This window comes from Salvelinus alpinus, chromosome 4 (genome assembly GCF_045679555.1).
Source record: "Salvelinus alpinus chromosome 4, SLU_Salpinus.1, whole genome shotgun sequence".
Classification (NCBI taxonomy): Eukaryota; Metazoa; Chordata; class Actinopteri; order Salmoniformes; family Salmonidae; genus Salvelinus; species Salvelinus alpinus.
This window is the reverse complement of record NC_092089.1, coordinates 24,771,567-24,794,298: the sequence shown is the minus strand read 5'-3', so window position 1 is coordinate 24,794,298 and position 22,732 is coordinate 24,771,567. Positions and strand designations below refer to the sequence as shown.

Genomic DNA, 22,732 nt, shown 5'->3' with positions numbered 1-22,732 from the left:
CATGTTAGGAGAGGGTGAAAATCATATTTCAGTTTAAAATAATAATAAAATAATGCTTTAGTTTTGGGCCACTAAAGTCGTTTCAGCAACGCCTGATTTCTCGCTTCAAAATTACTCCCATTTTCAGACAGGCAGACAAAGAGACACATAGCAGAGGGTGAAAGCCGACTGATGTGTCTCCCAGTTTCACTGTGTATGTATGTTAAGGGATGGGGATGGGGGAGGAGGGTTTCTCTGTCTCTCTCTGCCAGCTGTAAGGTTCTGATTCTCAGCATCCCCTTGTTTCACCCCCCTCCCTGCTTAAACCACAATACGCTAAGAGACATTCAGCTAGTTCCAGAATCAGAACGTTCTGGAGAGAATTTGAATGATTGTTTTCCTTTCCTGCACCCCAATAGTTATATTAGACACACTGTCTTTGAACAGGCTGGCAGTCAACGGCATGGCACAGGAAAGGATCCACAGACAGGCTCAAAATTGACAAGCCATCTTCTCTTCTTGAAATCCTTTGAAAATATAATTCCCACTGTTTTGATTAGAATATAAGTAGCTTCAATGTAATGCAGCAGTGCTGATCCCTTTGTATAGCTCCCACATAGGCTATAGGGCATTTAGTAGAGCAGTAGCAAGCAGCCTTTTCAGGATTGTGAGATATGTTAGAATGATTAGAAAGGAAAAATGATGCTCACCTTCTTCAGGATGTTACCAGCAAGTGAGATTACCCACTATTCAAGCACTAAGTGGAAACAAGGCCTACAAAACCTCAGCATTAACGCCAACATAGACAAAAAAAAGATAAAAATGTTTTAAAAAAATACATCTAATAAAATAAGATCGAAGAAAGAAAATATTCTGCCATGTTTGTGTTGAAACAGAGAGGAGCTGAGGAGACACATCTTATCTCATGTGTGATCAACTTTCATGTACATGACAACAGCAAGCAACAGATGCGGGTTTAAGGTTTTGTGGGCTTTTGGGGGAGGCTACACCCCAAAATTTCAAGCCCCAATTTCTATGGTTTATATTTATCCACAATCCTCTTGATGCCAACTGGTGCTGGGAGCAGCATGGAGCAGGACGCTTGTCTCAGCAGGGGCCATTAGACATGGTGTGGTGGCCGACATAAAAGAGTTCACAGCACCCCGACATAGAGGGGTTGGGGGGTGAGGGGAGTGAGAGGGGTGAGGGGGGGGGGGGGGTGGAGAGTGACAATGGCCTGAAACTTTCTCTTTTCTATTTTATTCCCAAAGTACAGAAATTTCCATTAAACGACCACTACACTCTATATCCTTTGTGCTAACTCAACAGCTGATGCATTTTTGAAAAACGATTAGAGATACTATCAATATTTAATTCTCTGAACTATATGGTACTTATAGTAACATATAGATGAACTCTTAGATAATGCTCAAGGACAGCACTACCTAGACTGGGTAGCTATTTCACATGTTAAGACCTGGGAAGATTGGGGAGACCTGGGCCTGTATCCAGAGTGTCTCAGAGTAGGAGTGCTGATCTAGGATCTGTTTATATAATAGTATTAATTATGATAAATGGCAAACTAGAAGGCAACTGACCCTAGATCAACATTTTCTCTGAGATGCTTTGTGGATACGTTTAATTACTTTTCATGTTATGTTTTATGTTTTCCTTATTGTGTGAAATTGGGGTGAATTCTGCCTATCTATTAAACTGACCTGACTCATGGCTCAATATGAAACACAATGTTTAGCATGTGAATGTAAAGGATAAATGAATGGAATGTGAAAACTAAATAGGTAATAATATGATTTCCTGATTCCCCCTCTGCCACAGACATTCATTTGAACTCCTCTGTGACAAATATTATTCGCAGAGAGAACAAGTGGGGAGTGATTGTGTATTGAGTATAACTAATTAAATCTTGCAAATTGCAAATGCCACAGCTCTATTTCTCTCCATACAGCTGACTTTCAACATTATGAAACATGATTGTAAGAAATTGCAGCGAGGAACAGCAGCTGAAAATGAGGAGAAAATTACTTTAATTATATGATGGAAGATACTGGCTATGAATTGAGTGTGTGGGTTCTGTCCGTGGCAACAATTGTGTCAGCAGATAGACACATCGATCGTCTTTTATATAGAAGCTGTGGAGGTATATTGACATTGTTCTTAGTCTTAAATTCAACATTTACTTCAATATGTCCTCTCACTGTGTTTTACAGCACCAGACAAAAGATATGACCTTCACCTATTCCACAGAGAATGTCAGGATACTGTAATAATGACATTTCCTTACAATGTTGTGGTTGACAGACATACAAGATTTAAAAAACGACTACTGACAAACATAAGTAGTAAATTGTAAATTGTTAGAAGTGAGTAGGAAGGATGGGTAAAAGATATATATTCATCCAGGTGAGTCTCATTGAAATACTATGGATATCTCTTTCACATTATAATACCATGGATATCTATTTTACATTAAAATACTATGGATATCTATTTTACATTGAAATACTATGGATATCTCTTTTACATTATAATACCATGGATATCTATTTTACATTAAAATACTATGAATATCTATTTTACATTATAATACCATGGATATATCTTTTACATTGAAATACTATGGATATCTCTTTTACATTGAAATACTATGGATATCTCTTTTACATTGAAATACTATGGATATCTCTTTTACATTATAATACAATGGATATATATTTTACATTAAAATACTATGAATATCTATTTTACATTATAATACCATGGATATATCTTTTACATTGAAATACTATGGATATCTCTTTTACATTGAAATACTATGGATATCTCTTTTACATTGAAATACTATGGATATCTATTTTACATTATAATACAATGGATATATATTTTACATTAAAATACTATGAATATCTATTTTACATTATAATACCATGGATATATCTTTTACATTGAAATACTATGGATATCTCTTTTACATTGAAATACTATGGATATCTCTTTTACATTGAAATACTATGGATATCTATTTTACATTATAATACTATGGATATATCTTTTTTACATTATAATAATATGGATATCTATTTTACGACATTCACCATCACATCATACCCTCACACCCTTCATCTTCCTCAATGAAAAGTAAGTTAATCACATCACATTGCTGTAAGCAGCTAGAAATGCACCATAGTAAACCTCTCCAGCCTCTACACTTCCAAATCATTTGTAGGGATGCAAAAACCTGGTAACTTTCTGCAAAAGATTCCCTCCTAATTCCGGGTATCTTCCAACCAGGACTTCTGGAAAACCGGGGGAACTGTTTTTAAATGACTAGAACTTTGCAACCCAAGCACAAGTTTTCTAACTTCTCCCTGAATCGCAAAAGTTTTGCAATGAACATGACTTATTTCTTTCATTGATGTACAGCAGACCATCTGACTCTTAGACAGCTGATTGTTTGTTTGAGTCTTTCATATATCTCAATCTTTGTAAGCATCATGTAATTGTTCCTGTCTGAAGCCCAATATGGCTGCCTGCACATCCATGTGTGGCTTTGTGCTTCCATCTTCTGTTCTGTCCCCAGCCGCACACACACAGCAGGGGGTTCCCAATTACCACCACTACTGATTAAAACACACTCATGGACAGAAATCTAATTGGCTTCCAGTGAGGAGAACTGGTCATTTCAGCTAGCTAGCTAGCTATAGCGACATGAAAGATAATTGTTAAGTTAAAACCAAGAGCACTCCTCGTTTCCTTCCTCCCTCCATCCCTCCATCTCTCCATCCCTCCATCTCTCCATCTCTCCATCCCTCCATCTCTCCATCTGTCCATCCCTCCATCCCTCCATCTCTCCATCTATCCATCCCTCCATCCCTCCATCTCTCCATCACCTCCATCCCTCCATCCCTCCATCTCTCCATAAACTTCATCCCTCCATCCCTCCATCACCTCATCCCTCCATCTCTCCATCTCTCCAGTCAACATTTCCTTCTTCTAGCAATGGAAACAGATGGAATGAGCTTGGAGTTAACGATTGTTGTTACACTGCTAACTCTACCTGTTGTTGCCGCCACAATCTTGGTCTTATGAGATAAGATAATGGGGGGAAGGAAGAGAGAATACATTTGAACATAACTACAGAGATGTCTTATTCTCATTGAACCCAATTCACTGTGTTTCACTTATCGTCTCAACAGCTGTTTACAAGATACACACACATTCCCTCTATATCTCAGTTTTTTCTTTACTTGTTGTTATTGTTGTTGTTGTTGTCCCCCTGTCTCTTTGCAGTAACACAGGCCTGATAAAGCTGATTGGTTAGGGCTGAGCGAGGAAGAGGGGAGGAAAGGGGGAGGCAGAGGGAGACTGGGGGAGGCTTCAGGACTGATGACATTTGTCCATGGGTTTTGTAGAGGGACTCCCTGCTGTGTTCACACTAACCTCAAAGTGAGTTTGTTCAGTCAGTGAAGGCTGCTAGCAGCAGCTCCAACTGAACACTCAGTCCACCCAACCCCCATACTGCCTCCTCATATGAACTGATGCTAACTTTAACATGTACACACTTGGAAACACACACACACACACACACACACACACACACACACACACACACACACACACACACACACACACACACACACACACACACACACACACACACACACACACACACACACACACACACACACACACACACACACACACACACACACACACAGCTAACTCGAAATGGCTGCTATTTAGTCATGATCATTAGGAGATCATAATTAGACATATTAGTCTTATAATGTATTATAACTGGATCATCAGCAAAGTGTTATATTCTAGCTACAGAACGATATTAGCGAACGAGGATAACAACAAATATTTTGGCACATAAGAGAACGACTAGGAAGTGAAGGAAAATTCTAATTCAAATTGAAACCCAGACAGACTTTAATGCCTCAAGCCAATCAGCTACTTCCATACAGTCCTCTAAGAGAATGAGATGATATCTACACAAAGTGACTTTGTAGTGGCAGGGGAGAGAATATCAGCAGGGCTCAGTGCCTGGACCCCCTGCTGTTTTTAATCAATAACATTAGAATGCCTGGAACTGGTCACTCACAACTGTAATCTGCTTTCATTCTGCATGCTACCTTGGGATTAGAGGCTGTTAGCACCCCCCCCCCCTCACACACACACACACACACACACAGCTCACACCCCTTCTCAAACAAACATACAACCCCACTGCACAGTAACACACATACCCAAGTGCACACTCACACACTCACACGTACATACACACATACACACTCATACATACAGTACAGTGTTGTGTGTTGGATAGCGTAGTTGTGCACCGCCACACATGAAGTGAGAAGGGTAGTAATTAATGCAGGCCCTCTGGGAGCTCTGTTGGCTAGATTCAGAATAGGAGAGTTAGTTTGTAGCCTACTGTATCGATTCACCACTCTGCCTCATGCCCCTGAAACAAAATGGAGGGAAGGAAGAGGAGAAGTAGAACAGGAGGAGAAAATAAAGAAGCGAAAGAGAGGGAGACAGCTAGGAAGAGAGGGAGACAGCTAGGAAGAGAGGGAGACCGCTAGGAAGAGAGGGAGACCGCTAGGAAGAGAGGGAGACCGTGAGGAAGAGAGGGAGACCGCTAGGAAGAGAGGGAGACCGCTAGGAAGAGAGGGATACTGTGAGGAAGAGAGGGAGACAGTGAGGAAGACAGGGAGACAGCTAGGAAAGAGAGGGAGAACGTGAGGAAGAGAGGGAGACCGCTAGGAAGAGAGGGAGACCGCTAGGAAGAGAGGGAGACAGCTAGGAAGAGAGGGAGACCGCTAGGAAGAGAGGGAGACAGCTAGGAAGAGAGTGAGACAGCTAGGAAGAGAGGGAGACCGCTAGGAAGAGAGGGAGACCGCTAGGAAGAGAGGGAGACCGCTAGGAAGAGAGGGAGACAGCTAGGAAGAGAGGGAGACAGCTAGGAAGAGAGGGAGACCGTGAGGAAGAGAGGGAGACAGCTAGGAAGAGAGGGAGACCGTGAGGAAGAGAGGGAGACCGTGAGGAAGAGAGGGAGACCGCTAGGAAGAGAGGGAGACCGCTAGGAAGAGAGGGAGACCGCTAGGAAGAGAGGGAGACCGTGAGGAAGAGAGGGAGACCGTGAGGAAGAGAGGGAGACAGCTAGGAAGAGAGGGAGACAGCTAGGAAGAGAGGGAGACAGCTAGGAAGAGAGGGAGACCGCTAGGAAGAGAGGGAGACCGCTAGGAAGAGAGGGAGACCGCTAGGAAGAGAGGGAGACCGCTAGGAAGAGAGGGAGACAGCTAGGAAGAGAGGGAGACCGCTAGGAAGAGAGGGAGACCGCTAGGAAGAGAGGGAGACCGCTAGGAAGAGAGGGAGACCGTGAGGAAGAGAGGGAGACCGCGAGGAAGAGAGGGAGACCGTGAGGAAGAGAGGGAGACAGCTAGGAAGAGAGGGAGACAGCTAGGAAGAGAGGGAGACCGTGAGGAAGAGAGGGAGACAGCTAGGAAGAGAGGGAGACAGCTAGGAAGAGAGGGAGACAGCTAGGAAGAGAGGGAGACAGCTAGGAAGAGAGGGAGACAGCTAGGAAGAGAGGGAGACCGCTAGGAAGAGAGGGAGACCGCTAGGAAGAGAGGGAGACCGCTAGGAAGAGAGGGAGACCGTGAGGAAGAGAGGGAGACCGTGAGGAAGAGAGGGAGACAGCTAGGAAGAGAGGGAGACCGTGAGGAAGAGAGGGAGACCGTGAGGAAGAGAGGGAGACAGCTAGGAAGAGAGGGAGACCGCTAGGAAGAGAGGGAGACCGTGAGGAAGAGAGGGAGACAGCTAGGAAGAGAGGGAGACCGTGAGGAAGAGAGGGAGACCGCTAGGAAGAGAGGGAGACCGTGAGGAAGAGAGGGAGACAGCTAGGAAGAGAGGGAGACCGCTAGGAAGAGAGGGAGACCGTGAGGAAGAGAGGGAGACCGCGAGGAAGAGAGGGAGACCGTGAGGAAGAAAGGGAGACAGCTAGGAAGAGAGGGAGACAGCTAGGAAGAGAGGGAGACCGTGAGGAAGAGAGGGAGACAGCTAGGAAGAGAGGGAGACAGCTAGGAAGAGAGGGAGACAGCTAGGAAGAGAGGGAGACAGCTAGGAAGAGAGGGAGACAGCTAGGAAGAGAGGGAGACCGCTAGGAAGAGAGGGAGACCGCTAGGAAGAGAGGGAGACCGCTAGGAAGAGAGGGAGACCGTGAGGAAGAGAGGGAGACCGTGAGGAAGAGAGGGAGACAGCTAGGAAGAGAGGGAGACCGTGAGGAAGAGAGGGAGACAGCTAGGAAGAAAGGGAGACCGCTAGGAAGAGAGGGAGACCGTGAGGAAGAGAGGGAGACAGCTAGGAAGAGAGGGAGACCGTGAGGAAGAGAGGGAGACCGCTAGGAAGAGAGGGAGACCGTGAGGAAGAGAGGGAGACCGTGAGGAAGAGAGGGAGACCGCTAGGAAGAGAGGGAGACCGTGAGGAAGAGAGGGAGACAGCTAGGAAGAGAGGGAGACCGTGAGGAAGAGAGGGAGACAGCTAGGAAGAGAGGGAGACCGTGAGGAAGAGAGGGACACAGCTAGGAAGAGAGGGAGACCGTGAGGAAGAGAGGGACAAAGCTAGGAAGAGAGGGAGACCGTGAGGAAGAGAGGGAGACCGCTAGGAAGAGAGGGAGACCGCTAGGAAGAGAGGGAGACAGCTAGGAAGAGAGGGAGACAGCTAGGAAGAGAGGGAGACCGTGAGGAAGAGAGGGAAACAGTGATGAAGAGAGGGAGACCGCTAGGAAGAGAGGGAGACAGTGAGGAAGAGAGGGAGACTGTGAAGAAGAGAGGGAGACAGTGAGGAAGAGAGCGAGGCAGGAAGAGAGGGAGACAGGAAGAGAGGGAGACAGAAAGGCAGACAGGGTATGAATAAATGTTAGGGAGACAGAATGGGGACAGGGTATGAGTGAGGTTAGGGAGACAGAATGGGGACAGGTATGAGTGAGGTTTGGGAGACGGTATGAGTGAGGTTAGGGAGACAGAATGGGAGACAGGGTATGAGTGAGGTTAGGGAGACAGAATGGGAGACAGGGTATGAGTGAGGTTAGGGAGACAGAATGGGAGACAGGGTATGAATGAGGTTAGGGAGACAGAATGGGAGACAGGGTATGAGTGAGGTTAGGGAGACAGAATGGGAGACAGGGTATGAGTGAAGTTAGGGAGACAGAATGGGAGACAGGGTATGAGTGAGGTTTGGGAGACGGTATGAGTGAGGTTACGGAGACAGAATGGGAGACAGGGTATGAGTGAGGTTAGGGAGACAGAATGGGAGACAGGGTATGAATGAGGTTAGGGAGACAGAATGGGAGACAGGGTATGAGTGAGGTTAGGGAGACAGAATGGGTGACAGGGTATGAATGAGGTTAGGGAGACAGAATGGGAGACAGGGTATGAGTGAGGTTAGGGAGACAGAATGGGAGACAGGGTATGAGTGAGGTTAGGGAGACAGAATGGGAGACAGGGTATGAGTGAGGTTAGGGAGACAGAATGGGAGACAGGGTATGACTGAGGTTAGGGAGACAGAATGGGAGACAGGGTATGAGTGAGGTTAGGGAGACAGAATGGGAGACGGGGTATGAGTGAGGTTAGGGAGACAGAATGGGAGACAAGGTATGAGTGAGGTTAGGGAGACAGAATGGGAGACGGGGTATGAGTGAGGTTAGGGAGACAGAATGGGAGACAGGGTATGAGTGAGATTAGGGAGACAGAATGGGAGACGGGGTATGAGTGAGGTTAGGGAGACAGAATGGGAGACGGGGTATGAGTGAGGTTAGGGAGACAGAATGGGAGACGGGGTATGAGTGAGGTTAGGGAGACAGAATGGGAGACAGGGTATGAGTGAGATTAGGGAGACAGAATGGGAGACGGGGTATGAGTGAGGTTAGGGAGACAGAATGGGAGACGGGGTATGAGTGAGATAAGGGAGACAGAATGGGAGACAGGGTATGAGAGAGATTAGGGAGACAGAATGGGAGACGGGGTATGAGTGAGGTTAGGGAGACAGAATGGGAGACAGGGTATGAGTGAGATTAGGGAGACAGAATGGGAGACGGGGTATGAGTGAGGTTAGGGAGACAGAATGGGAGACAGGGTATGAGTGAGATTAGGGAGACAGAATGGGAGACGGGGTATGAGTGAGATTAGGGAGACAGAATGGGAGACAGGGTATGAGTGAGATTAGGGAGACAGAATGGGAGACAGGGTATGAGTGAGGTTAGGGAGACAGAATGGGAGACAGGGTATGAGTGAGATTAGGGAGACAGAATGGGAGACAGGGTATGAGTGAGGTTAGGGAGACAGAATGGGAGACGGGGTATGAGTGAGGTTAGGGAGACAGAATGGGAGACGGGGTATGCGTGAGGTTAGGGAGACAGAATGGGAGACAGGGTATGAGTGAGGTTAGGGAAACAGAATGGGAGACAGGGTATGAGTGAGATTAGGGAGACAGAATGGGAGACGGGGTATGAGTGAGGTTACGGAGACAGAATGGGAGACAGGGTATGAGTGAGATTAGGGAGACAGAATGGGAGACAGGGTATGAGTGAGATTAGGGAGACAGAATGGGAGACAGGGTATGAGTGAGATTAGGGAGACAGAATGGGAGACAGGGTATGAGTGAGATTAGGGAGACAGAATGGGAGACAGGGTATGAGTGAGATTAGGGAGACAGAATGGGAGACAGGGTATGAGTGAGATTAGGGAGACAGAATGGGAGACAGGGTATGAGTGAGGTTAGGGAGACAGAATGGGAGACAGGGTATGAGTGAGGTTAGGGAGACAGAATGGGAGACAGGGTATGAGTGAGATTAGGGAGACAGAATGGGAGACGGGGTATGAGTGAGGTTAGGGAGACAGAATGGGAGACGGGGTATGAGTGAGATTAGGGAGACAGAATGGGAGACAGGGTATGAGTGAGATTAGGGAGACAGAATGGGAGACAGGGTATGAGTGAGATTAGGGAGACAGAATGGGAGACAGGGTATGAGTGAGATTAGGGAGACAGAATGGGAGACAGGGTATGAGTGAGGTTAGGGAGACAGAATGGGAGACAGGGTATGAGTGAGGTTAGGGAGACAGAATGGGAGACAGGGTATGAGTGAGGTTAGGGAGACAGAATGGGAGACAGGGTATGAGTGAGGTTAGGGAGACAGAATGGGAGACAGGGTATGAGTGAGATTAGGGAGACAGAATGGGAGACGGGGTATGAGTGAAGTTAGGGAGACAGAATGGGAGACAGGGTATGAGTGAGATTAGGGAGACAGAATGGGAGACAGGGTATGAGTGAGATTAGGGAGACAGAATGGGAGACAGGGTATGAGTGAGATTAGGGAGACAGAATGGGAGACAGGGTATGAGTGAGATTAGGGAGACAGAATGGGAGACAGGGTATGAGTGAGATTAGGGAGACAGAATGGGAGACAGGGTATGAGTGAGGTTAGGGAGACAGAATGGGAGACAGGGTATGAGTGAGATTAGGGAGACAGAATGGGAGACAGGGTATGAGTGAGGTTAGGGAGACAGAATGGGAGACAGGGTATGAGTGAGATTAGGGAGACAGAATGGGAGACAGGGTATGAGTGAGATTAGGGAGACAGAATGGGAGACAGGGTATGAGTGAGATTAGGGAGACAGAATGGGAGACAGGGTATGAGTGAGATTAGGGAGACAGAATGGGAGACAGGGTATGAGTGAGATTAGGGAGACAGAATGGGAGACAGGGTATGAGTGAGATTAGGGAGACAGAATGGGAGACAGGGTATGAGTGAGGTTAGGGAGACAGAATGGGAGACAGGGTATGAGTGAGATTAGGGAGACAGAATGGGAGACAGGGTATGAGTGAGGTTAGGGAGACAGAATGGGAGACGGGGTATGAGTGAGATTAGGGAGACAGAATGGGAGACAGGGTATGAGTGAGATTAGGGAGACAGAATGGGAGACAGGGTATGAGTGAGGTTAGGGAGACAGAATGGGAGACAGGGTATGAGTGAGGTTAGGGAGACAGAATGGGAGACAGGGTATGAGTGAGGTTAGGGAGACAGAATGGGAGACGGGGTATGAGTGAGATTAGGGAGACAGAATGGGAGACAGGGTATGAGTGAGATTAGGGAGACAGAATGGGAGACAGGGTATGAGTGAGATTAGGGAGACAGAATGGGAGACAGGGTATGAGTGAGATTAGGGAGACAGAATGGGAGACAGGGTATGAGTGAGATTAGGGAGACAGAATGGGAGACAGGGTATGAGTGAGATTAGGGAGACAGAATGGGAGACAGGGTATGAGTGAGATTAGGGAGACAGAATGGGAGACAGGGTATGAGTGAGATTAGGGAGACAGAATTGGATACAGGGTATGAGTGAGATTAGGGAGACAGAATGGGAGACAGGGTATGAGTGAGATTAGGGAGACAGAATGGGAGACAGGGTATGAGTGAGATTAGGGAGACAGAATGGGAGACAGGGTATGAGTGAGGTTAGGGAGACAGAATGGGAGACAGGGTATGAGTGAGATTAGGGAGACAGAATGGGAGACAGGGTATGAGTGAGATTAGGGAGACAGAATGGGAGACAGGGTATGAGTGAGATTAGGGAGACAGAATGGGAGACAGGGTATGAGTGAGGTTAGGGAGACAGAATGGGAGACAGGGTATGAGTGAGATTAGGGAGACAGAATGGGAGACAGGGTATGAGTGAGATTAGGGAGACAGAATGGGAGACAGGGTATGAGTGAGATTAGGGAGACAGAATGGGAGACAGGGTATGAGTGAGATTAGGGAGACAGAATGGGAGACAGGGTATGAGTGAGATTAGGGAGACAGAATGGGAGACAGGGTATGAGTGAGGTTAGGGAGACAGAATGGGAGACAGGGTATGAGTGAGGTTAGGGAGACAGAATGGGAGACAGGGTATGAGTGAGATTAGGGAGACAGAATGGGAGACAGGGTATGAGTGAGATTAGGGAGACAGAATGGGAGACAGGGTATGAGTGAGGTTAGGGAGACAGAATGGGAGACAGGGTATGAGTGAGATTAGGGAGACAGAATGGGAGACAGGGTATGAGTGAGGTTAGGGAGACAGAATGGGAGACGGGGTATGAGTGAGATTAGGGAGACAGAATGGGAGACAGGGTATGAGTGAGGTTAGGGAGACAGAATGGGAGACGGGGTATGAGTGAGATTAGGGAGACAGAATGGGAGACAGGGTATGAGTGAGATTAGGGAGACAGAATGGGAGACAGGGTATGAGTGAGATTAGGGAGACAGAATGGGAGACAGGGTATGAGTGAGATTAGGGAGACAGAATGGGAGACAGGGTATGAGTGAGATTAGGGAGACAGAATGGGAGACAGGGTATGAGTGAGATTAGGGAGACAGAATGGGAGACAGGGTATGAGTGAGGTTAGGGAGACAGAATGGGAGACAGGGTATGAGTGAGATTAGGGAGACAGAATGGGAGACAGGGTATGAGTGAGGTTAGGGAGACAGAATGGGAGACAGGGTATGAGTGAGGTTAGGGAGACAGAATGGGAGACGAGGTATGAGTGAGATTAGGGAGACAGAATGGGAGACAGGGTATGAGTGAGATTAGGGAGACAGAATGGGAGACAGGGTATGAGTGAGATTAGGGAGACAGAATGGGAGACAGGGTATGAGTGAGATTAGGGAGACAGAATGGGAGACAGGGTATGAGTGAGATTAGGGAGACAGAATGGGAGACGGGGTATGAGTGAGGTTAGGGAGACAGAATGGGAGACAGGGTATGAGTGAGATTAGGGAGACAGAATGGGAGACAGGGTATGAGTGAGATTAGGGAGACAGAATGGGAGACAGGGTATGAGTGAGATTAGGGAGACAGAATGGGAGACAGGGTATGAGTGAGATTAGGGAGACAGAATGGGAGACAGGGTATGAGTGAGATTAGGGAGACAGAATGGGAGACGGGGTATGAGTGAGGTTAGGGAGACAGAATGGGAGACAGGGTATGAGTGAGATTAGGGAGACAGAATGGGAGACAGGGTATCATCATGATACTGTTACTTCCTGATGTCCTTTCATTTCCCTGACTGTAAACCTTTTAGTTGGAGCAATGCAACAGCCTGATGCACCTGCATTTCCCATGATTCATCAGTGTTCAAATCCATTTTCAACTGTTATATATATAAACCATGCATCTTCTGTATTTCCATCTAAACATTTACATTAAGTGTTGAATTTCCGTTAAGTGTGGCATTAGCCAGACAGTGTTATTGTAAAGATAAATACTATCAGTCCATGGCAATGCATTTCACCATATAAGGTACCTTCAACTATGCTGTTAATCACAGTAACAAAGACACATAATGTGATTAATTAGGACATACTGTAGTTTTTAGTTACTAGTTAGTTACTGTAGTTATAAACAATTATAATTGTTTTTGTCAGCAAAAATGTGAATCCTGATTGAATATCTAATGGCATATGTCAGTTTTATCCTCCAATTAAATGATCTCATTTGGTAGGCCTACTTTGTATTATTGGCCCCCTTGACAGTTTCTTTACATTTCTTGTAGCTCTCAGAAAATATATGTCTGAAATGATAATCTAGAATGTTATGAATAATGTATAGCCCTGAGCTCCTGCTGCACTGCGATCTTTTTAATTCCTGTTCACGTACATTATTTGGTCGGGTATGTATGTAATTCAATAAAAAATGAAAAATACAAAAATATTTTTCTAATGTAATGCAGCGATGTTATAGCCGATTGATTGTTGTTTCCCATTTCATGGGCCACACATTGGGGAAAACAGCACTTAACCTCGCCAAATTACTATAGGTCACATGTCACATATCTCGTGAAATGCTGCAGCTTGAACGTCTGAAAAGGGTACAGCTAGGCTGCATGCATCCATCTTCAAATGTGAAAAGGATTAGAATCCAGCCATAACTAGTCAGGCATGCAGGTTAGGATAGATGCATTAGGAGTAGACAGCTACATCATTGAGCCTGGCTGGTGTTGGAAATGTCACAGACTGCCAGTGCTGAGTAGCCCAGTGAAAAGTCAGCTTTATTCAGGTTTTCAAATGGCACAGAGGCTTAAAGAAAAAAGGCTTAATTAAAGACGTCAATCAAATAAAATCTTTTAAAAAGGTTGTTACATTAGTTCTGAACCATTGTCTTTCGCAGGTTACTTCACACAGTCTATTAGTCCCAAAACATCTATTTAGCGATATTAAATAGAAGTATTCAGCCAGTAAATGAGCAGTAGCCTATTTGACCCCTGTGTGTGTCTACTTCTACTCAAATCCAGTTCAGTTTATTATATTAAGTATACGTCTTGTATATCCCATTCATATATTATTACAGTAATGGGGACAAGAGAGATTATTAAAGAGATTGTTAAAGTAATTTTATTCACTACTCCCCGACAGAGGTATGGAGGTGAATGGCGTTTCACGGACACAGCAGTACACCTCTGTACATTATGACATGGATTCTGGGTCCCTATGTAGAGCAGACAGATGCTGATAGATAAGCAGACTCCTCAGCAATATATTTCAGCACTTAATAATATACACTGGATAGGAATGTCCACAGAAACATAACCTATCCACAGAAACATAACCTATCCACAGAAACATAACCTATCCACAGAAACATAACCTATCCACAGAAACATAACCTATCCACAGAAACATAACCTATCCACAGAAACATAACCTATCCACAGAAACATAACCTATCCATAGAAACATAACCTATCCACAGAAACATAACCTATCCACAGAAACATAACCTCTCCATAGAAACATAATATATTTACAAGAGGGGAGGGAACTACTTGGACTATTGGCAGTGCAGTCAAAATCAAATTGATGTCAACTTTAAATACATGAACTATTTGATGTGACGGAGAATATACTGCATCTTTCAATAAGACACTGTATTTGGATACAGTAAATCATAGACCATAATGATAAATATTTTATTGACAAGGACTACAGAGGTTTAATACAGAAAAAACAGAAAACACTTCAAACATGTATGAGGAATCAATGGTCATAGATAATTGTACATTCATGTAATCCAGAGGATGGTTCTTTTCTGTTCAATAAATGTGTCTGTTCCACCAATAACTATGAACATTTCCAGAGCCTTACAGGTTATGAAATAGCACACATTAAACTGTGTAGAATGAAATTATTCAACATGTACAATGTGATTAAAGATAATTCTGTTTATTGTAAAAAACAGAATTTATTTTACCGTTACATAGTAAAAAAAATTCTCCCTAAAATGCAATGTTTGTGCAATTCGTTTATTTTTGTTTTGCAACTTGCATACTAAAAATAAAGAAAATAAATCATAATAATAATTGTCAAGTGTATCCAGTCTTGTTTGAGGAAGTGCATTATGCATGAAAATCGTATTTTCTAATTTGGCCGTCATAAGTATGCCACTGTAGTAATCTATCTGCCTCTAAACAGCCATGACAGACGTTCACCTAGCAGCTGATGAGAAAACAGCTGTTAATGCTTCCGTCTCACCCGACCAAAATAAGACACACAGAACAGGGCTAATGAGACACCATTAGTTTTAGGCTGGCGTGTCACCTTGGCAGGTAAAATTGTCATGACATTCATATAATTGGGTTCTCAGTATGTAAGAGCTGTTGTACTCACGTCCACCATGGACACATTTTGCATTATTTAGAGAGAGAAAGGGAAGACACAGTAAGGTAACAATCCCCTTTCACACCCCATCAGCTAGGACTGATCTGGAGCCTGCTTTAGTACAGCCAAGATTCTCACTGCACTAATTATTTGACACCAGTCATAGTTTCCCATCCTATCCTGTCCAATGCGAGCAGCGGTAAATAACTATGGCCCACTGGGTTCAGCAATACTCCACGGTGCTAAGGCAAGTAATGCAAGTATTACTGCTAATTCATGAAGCCATCTCCTAAATGAACCTTCTCCCCTACAACTAGTGTAAAATTAAGGTTATATAAAATACAATAAAACATTATAATAAGTGTGTATTACTGACAGACTGGGAGAAAGAGAGAGAGAGAGAGAGAGCAAGAGAGAGAGAGAGAGAGAAGGAGAGAGAGTGAGAGAGAGAGAGAGAGAGAGAGAGAGAGAGAGAGAGAGAGAGAGAGAGAGAGAGAGAGAGAGAGAGAGAGAGAAGAGAAGGAGAGAGAGAGAGATTGTTTATTTCACTTTTGTTTATTGTCTATTTCACTTGCTTTGGCAATGTAAACATATGTTTCCCATGCCAATAAAGCCATTTGAATTTAATTGAGACAGAGAGTAGAGAGAGGACAGATCTAGGCTGGCCTCAATAGCCTCAGGTCTCCGGGTTCACACATGCAAAGCACAATAAGATGAAGACCTGCACAAACCTGTCCACAAACCTGTCCATATGACATGAGGACTGAATCCGGTGAAAGGCTATAATCACATCCTCACTTTTTTTTTTGTATGTTAAAGTAAACACTCACTGTAACTATAGCAACCTCATCTTGGGTCAGAGACTTTGCCATACAATTCCCAGTTGTAGGCTACAATGGCGTAAGTCATGTCCAAGCAAGCACACAGCACAATATTACCCTGCATGCAGTCAAAGCCTGATTCTCTGTCACTATGTGTTGTGTTAGATGGATAGATAGAGCACATTATTTTCAGCAATATCAAAACAAGTCATTCTTTCAACATACCCAGCGCTGCTGTACTCTCACTAAAGACCCAGTACACCAAACTGTGAGGCCGACTCAGCTCTGCTCTGATCCCAAATCCAACATGTCCGCCAGCCCATACTGAGTGAAGGAGGAATGAATTGTCTCCATTTTCTCTCCGCTGAAATGGTACTCACTCAGGTAAGAAAATGCTAAATCATCAAGCGAGAGGTTCAGGAGAGGAAAATTGGGTGTCGGGTAGTGTGCCCTTGTGATATTTCTGAGCCAGCGCATTGAAGATGCAGCTTTTCTTTCCTAATTCTGTCGACTTGGAGCTTTGATGCCCCCCACTGTGCACAGTATGGTCTTTGAACCAGGAAAGAAACTCTCTATGATTCAAATGTTTAAACAATCCATGGGAAACTAAAACTACACACAGGCACACATAACACTGTTCTCTTCTACTGCTATTTACTTCACCTTTAGATACATTCCACAAAATATACAATGTTTTGTTGTGAATCACTGATACTCCCCCTCGTCTGGTTTTCATTTAGACACACATTCATACTAAAGCCTATTGTGCTGATACATAATTAGCGTATTCATGAACAATGTTGACCTATCAAAACTGTTTTATTCAGTTTCTGATATTATTGAGAGGATATATTTAATTGAATAAAATTCATATCTATAGTGGTGTATTTTCTCATTACTGAACGGCAACGCAATAAATGCAAAAATACTCCGTTTCCCTATCTCACCATGTAGTACAGTAGGTTTTTAATCCAAACAGGCTGTTATGAAATGATGTGAAATTAAAATAGAAGATCAGAATGAATCTCCTCTACATCTACAGACTTTTCAATTGTGTTTTCTAATTCAGATAATTTCCGTTGAAATGCCTGGATGCAACTGGGTCAACTTGTCGTTGAGTTCAGATAAACTGGGTATCAAAACAAGGGTCAAATGTGTGACCTTATTCCTGTTATAAAGTTGTATGTTAGTGCCAAAACAAAAGGCAGTAAAAACCTGGACAATTGGTTTCATGTGCTTGGTTAGCACTTGATAAAAAAAACGCACGCACGCACGCACGCACGCACGCACGCACGCACACACACACACACACACACACACACACAAACAGAACATTTAAAGTAAAGCACATGTCTCTTCCATCCGACATTTAGGGGCTTGTGCACATCTACACACGGCATCCCCTGCTCTCACTGAAATAACCATAGAGCCCAACTCACTTCAATGCCCCTATAGAACCCAGCCATCTTAAAAAAGACAAAAACCTACAACCACAATGACGTTTAGAGGCTTTCTTCTGTGTGCGATAGCAAAGCTACACGAGACCTGGTGAGAAACTAAACCAATAAGAGCAGAATGCACTTTGTTGGAAAGTCCTAATGTTATGCAAATTGCTTGAGGCCGAGAGGCTCTGAGTATTTTTCTGGCTGAGGAGCCCGTAACCCCCATCACTAGTGGATTAGGCAAATGTTGATGTTCTAGGGCTCCTTGGACACTAGTCCTCCGCCTTTAACTCTAATCCTGTGATCAAGTCTCCTCATCAGAAATGTTTCTCCACCAAAGGTCTGAGACACTGATTTCTTTCTCTATTATTTGGTTTCTTCCAGCAAATGGAGACATTTGTTAAAAACCTTTGGTTTCACTTTTCCCTGGCATAGCCTTCTCTCTCTCTCTCCCTCTCTCTCTCTCTCTCTCTCGCTCTCTCGCTCTCTCGCTCTCCTTCCCAAATACCTTCAGCACAATGTGGTTAACTAACAGACCTCAAAGTCCCTTGTTACTAAGTGTATTTATCTGTTCAGTGATTTTCTGGTGCGTATGCAGATATTTCTCTGCTAGGGCATTGATTTGTGTAACTGTTAGAAATCTGAGTTCTTCACGTTCAGTTGTTCTTGTATTTTCTGTATCCTGGGTTTGTTTGTGATGTCATACATTCAGTTGTTCTTGTATTTTCTGTATCCTGGGTTTGTTTGTGATGTCATACGTCCTGTTCTGTGTGCCTGTACAAGCTTCAGAGTTTTTTCAGGCCTTACATATTTGAAGACAAATATTCTGCATTCAACGGAACATTGTTTAAGTCTAGCTCTGGGCCGGTTGTGTACCTAGATCTGGGATCAGTTTCTCTATTAGAGCAGTGAAAATGAGGTGATTACTTTCTCATTATAGCCAGTTTGTTTCTGTCTCGACTCAGTGGCTGGTTTTAACTTGTGTGAATTGACATTATGTGAGTGGACAGATTATAGTTAGATGTCTCCTTGAAACACTAGCTGGCTGCATGGTCAGGATTTGGACATGCAGATTACAAAGATGTGACTCTTAGCAATGGCATTTATTTATCAACTATAATTTACAGTTGATAAATACATGTCATTGCTAAGAATCACTGCTTTGTAATATACTAATCATAACTAGTTCAGCACAAATATTGCGGAAGTGCAGTATTTTAATTGTTATTTTTATTGCTGATAATAAATTAACAATTTGTTATCAAAAGATACACGTGTTAAAATATGTAACATATAACTGAGATAGTTTGTGTACATCTGAGGGGTTGAAGTTAAGATAGTTTGTGGACATCTGAGGGGTTGAAGTTAAGATAGTTTGTGGACATCTGAGGGGTTGAAGTTAAGATGAGACTATACTGTATACGTGAGTGATAATAGCTGTAACTAGCAGAAGAAGACGTATTGTTGTGTACATCTGAGGGGTTGAAGTTAAGATGAGACTATACTGTATACGTGAGTGATAATAGCTGTAACTAGCAGAAGAAGACGTATTGTTGTGTACATCTGAGGGGGTGAAGTTAAGATGAGACTATACTGTATACGTGAGTGATAATAGCTGTAACTAGCAGAAGAAGACGTATTGTTGTGTACATCTGAGGGTTTGAAGTTAAGATGAGACTATACTGTATACGTGAGTGATAATAGCTGTAACTAGCAGAAGAAGACGTATTGTTGTGTACATCTGAGGGGTTGAAGTTAAGATGAGACTATACTGTATACGTGAGTGATAATAGCTGTAACTAGCAGAAGAAGACGTATTGTTGTGTACATCTGAGGGGTTGAAGTTAAGATGAGACTATACTGTATACGTGAGTGATAATAGCTGTAACTAGCAGAAGAAGACGTATTGTTGTGTACATCTGAGGGGTTGAAGTTAAGATGAGACTATACTGTATACGTGAGTGATAATAGCTGTAACTAGCAGAAGAAGACGTATTGTTGTGTACATCTGAGGGGGTGAAGTTAAGATGAGACTATACTGTATACGTGAGTGATAATAGCTGTAACTAGCAGAAGAAGACGTATTGTTGTCCGTTAGTTTACTCCAATCAGGACAGGGGTGGTAGGGTTGGATAAAATAAATACTAAATAAATAAATAAATAAGTAGAATTAGAAATGATGTGAACAATTCATTTGATAGAATTCAAAATATATCTGCAATATTAAAGCTGATCTACCCCCCCTCCAAAAAGAAATAAAACATATATATATTTAAAATATATATATATTTTTTTATATGTCACCATTGATTTAAATAATATATTGGAAATGTAATATGCTCACTGATCATCAAATATAAGCTTACGAGACCTTTTGTTGAAGAAAAATAGAAACAAATGCCATATGAACCTGTATATGGGGATGAGAACACAGAATTAGAATGAGAATGAATTCATTCTATTTCTATGGAGGATAATCCTGGGACTGAGAGCTCTGCTGCTACTGTGCTGCAGTGTGTAACCTAGATGGCATCTCTGTTGCCAGCCAGGTCTCTCATACATATTCTCCCTGGAGCTGATAATGTGATAATTGAGATTCCTAGCCTCTCAGTGACTGTGTCAGCACTCAGGCCTTTCCCACCCAGCCACAGCCAGCTATACAGTACAGCCCCTGGGTCTCTCTCAGCCTGCTGTTTACCAGACAGACCAACACTGACTGGGGGAAGGAGAATGACATTGAGACCAAGGACAATATTTTCCCTTTCAAAAACTGCACATAACTCTGCATAAAACATTTAATACTCACAATATTGTAGTGGCAATTATTTTTTTGTAATTGGCGGCAATTGTATGTGTTTAAAGTAAACCTAAACTGTGGGAAAATGCAAGAAAATATGTAAATACTGTATATTTTTTGTAAGTAGTTCAGTGCAGTGTTACGGAGGTAAAATGTTACCCTTGGTCTCAACAACAACATCTCCAAGACTAACAATACTGCATCCCTTGACTTTCTTCACGTCGGGGGTGGGGGGGATAAGAATGGAAGTGACATGATGTGTCACCCTGGTAGTGGTCTGAAATGACTGGCTCTCAATTTACAGCTATTAGTCTGTCTAGACTGGACCCAGCACCTTAGCCAGCCAAAGACAATCCTGCCGGAGGTGTTACTCTGGGACACACTGTGCACTTTAATGTTGCTTGAAACAGACTCATCACAGACTCATTGAGTTGACTGGGAATGTCTGTTCTAGTAAATCTATTTCTACTTCTTTTCTCCTCTCAAGTAAACAGATCCCAGCGGTTCCTCCATTTAAGACACATGTTCAATTACACTATACCTGAATCCTATACTCTTGGGAGTATAACTATAACTATAACTATTCAAGACATAGGCCTACAGTAAAGGCTAAGTCCTCACTACCCCACAGAACCTATTCTGAATTATGACATGAGAGTGGTGTTATGGACAGGGCCTGCCCAGTGTCAGAATGCAACATTCCTCTTCTGAGAGCCTCTCTGCCCCATCTCTAGCTTCATACCTCTTATAATCTCCCTGCCCTGTCCTATTCTTTCATATCCTGTCCTATCCAATCCTATCCTGTCCTGTCCTATCCTATCCTGTTCTATCCTGTCCTGTCCTATCCTGTCCTATCCTGTCCTATCCTGTCCTATCCTGTCCTATCCAATCCTATCCTATCCTGTCCTATCCAATCCTATCCTATCCTATCCTGTCCTGTCCTGTCCTGTCCTATCCTATCCTATCCTGTTCTATCCTATCCTCTCCTATCATGTCCCTTCCTATCCTGTCCTGTTCTGTCCTGTTCTATCCTGTCCTATCCTGTCCTATCCTGTCCTATCCTGTCCCTTTCTATCCTGTCCTGTTCTGTCCTGTTCTATCCTGTCTTATCCCAGGCCTTCACTGATAGCTACTGAAAGCCAAAGTGCCAATGGAGCCATGCAGCATTTCAGCCCTCCATCTCAGAACACAGTGACCGTGACATCAGACTGCACTTAGAACCCCCAAAGTCCCATAATGCACCAGCACTTAAGACTCAGTCATGTTTCCAGTGTCACAGAATACAAGGGGTGGGCAGTAGACAGATACATGCATTAGATCAACATGTAGATAATACGATGATTATATTTTAGCCCTCACAGTGGAGAGGAGTGAATACATGCATAGAAATTCATCAGGCATTCATTAGGAATTGTTTTACTTCCACCATTCCAGTAGTTAGTTCCTTTGCATTTAATGTAGTACTGGTTACATTTAAAAACCTGATGAAAATAAAGACTCGGCCTGGCTACTAGAGCATGATGACAGCAAGTAGCAGCCAGGCACCAGAAAAAGACTGCTTCACTGGCTTTAAATAGTCCCACAGTCACAGAGACACATCTGTCTATAACAAGCCACCAGGCTCGCTCAGTGTTAGCCCATGTTTAGATGGGATGCCTGTGGCTGTTGCACCACACCCAGGGGAAGCCGTCACCAGAGTGTTGGATTTCAGATTTATGCTATAATAGCAGGATATTCTACACTATTGTAACCCCTAGGAGAGATAGCACTACTGTAATCCCCTAGGAGAGTTGGCACTACTGTAACCCCTTAAGGGAAGGTGGCAGTATTGTAACCCCTAGGAGAGATGGCACTATTGTAACCCCTAGGAGAGATAGCACTACTGTAACCCCTTAAGGGAAGGTGGCAGTATTGTAACCCCTAGGACAGGTGACACTACTATAATCCCCTAGGAGAGGTGGCAGTATTGTAACCCCTA

General features: G+C 43.7%; 1 protein-coding gene across 2 annotated transcripts in view; it reads right to left on the bottom strand.

The window, feature by feature from the left end:
- LOC139573116 (catenin beta-1) overlaps positions 1–16,915 on the bottom strand; it is a 38,216-nt gene extending 21,301 nt beyond the window's left edge. The window contains exon 1 of one of the 2 annotated variants that reach the window (XM_071396220.1): positions 16,896–16,915. The gene's annotated coding sequence lies outside the window, so the exon portion shown is untranslated. Of the gene's footprint in view, positions 1–16,740; positions 16,857–16,895 lie in introns of those variants that run through there. The other variant, XM_071396216.1, reaches the window with a different exon arrangement.
- Positions 16,916–22,732: the final 5,817 nt, after the last annotated feature.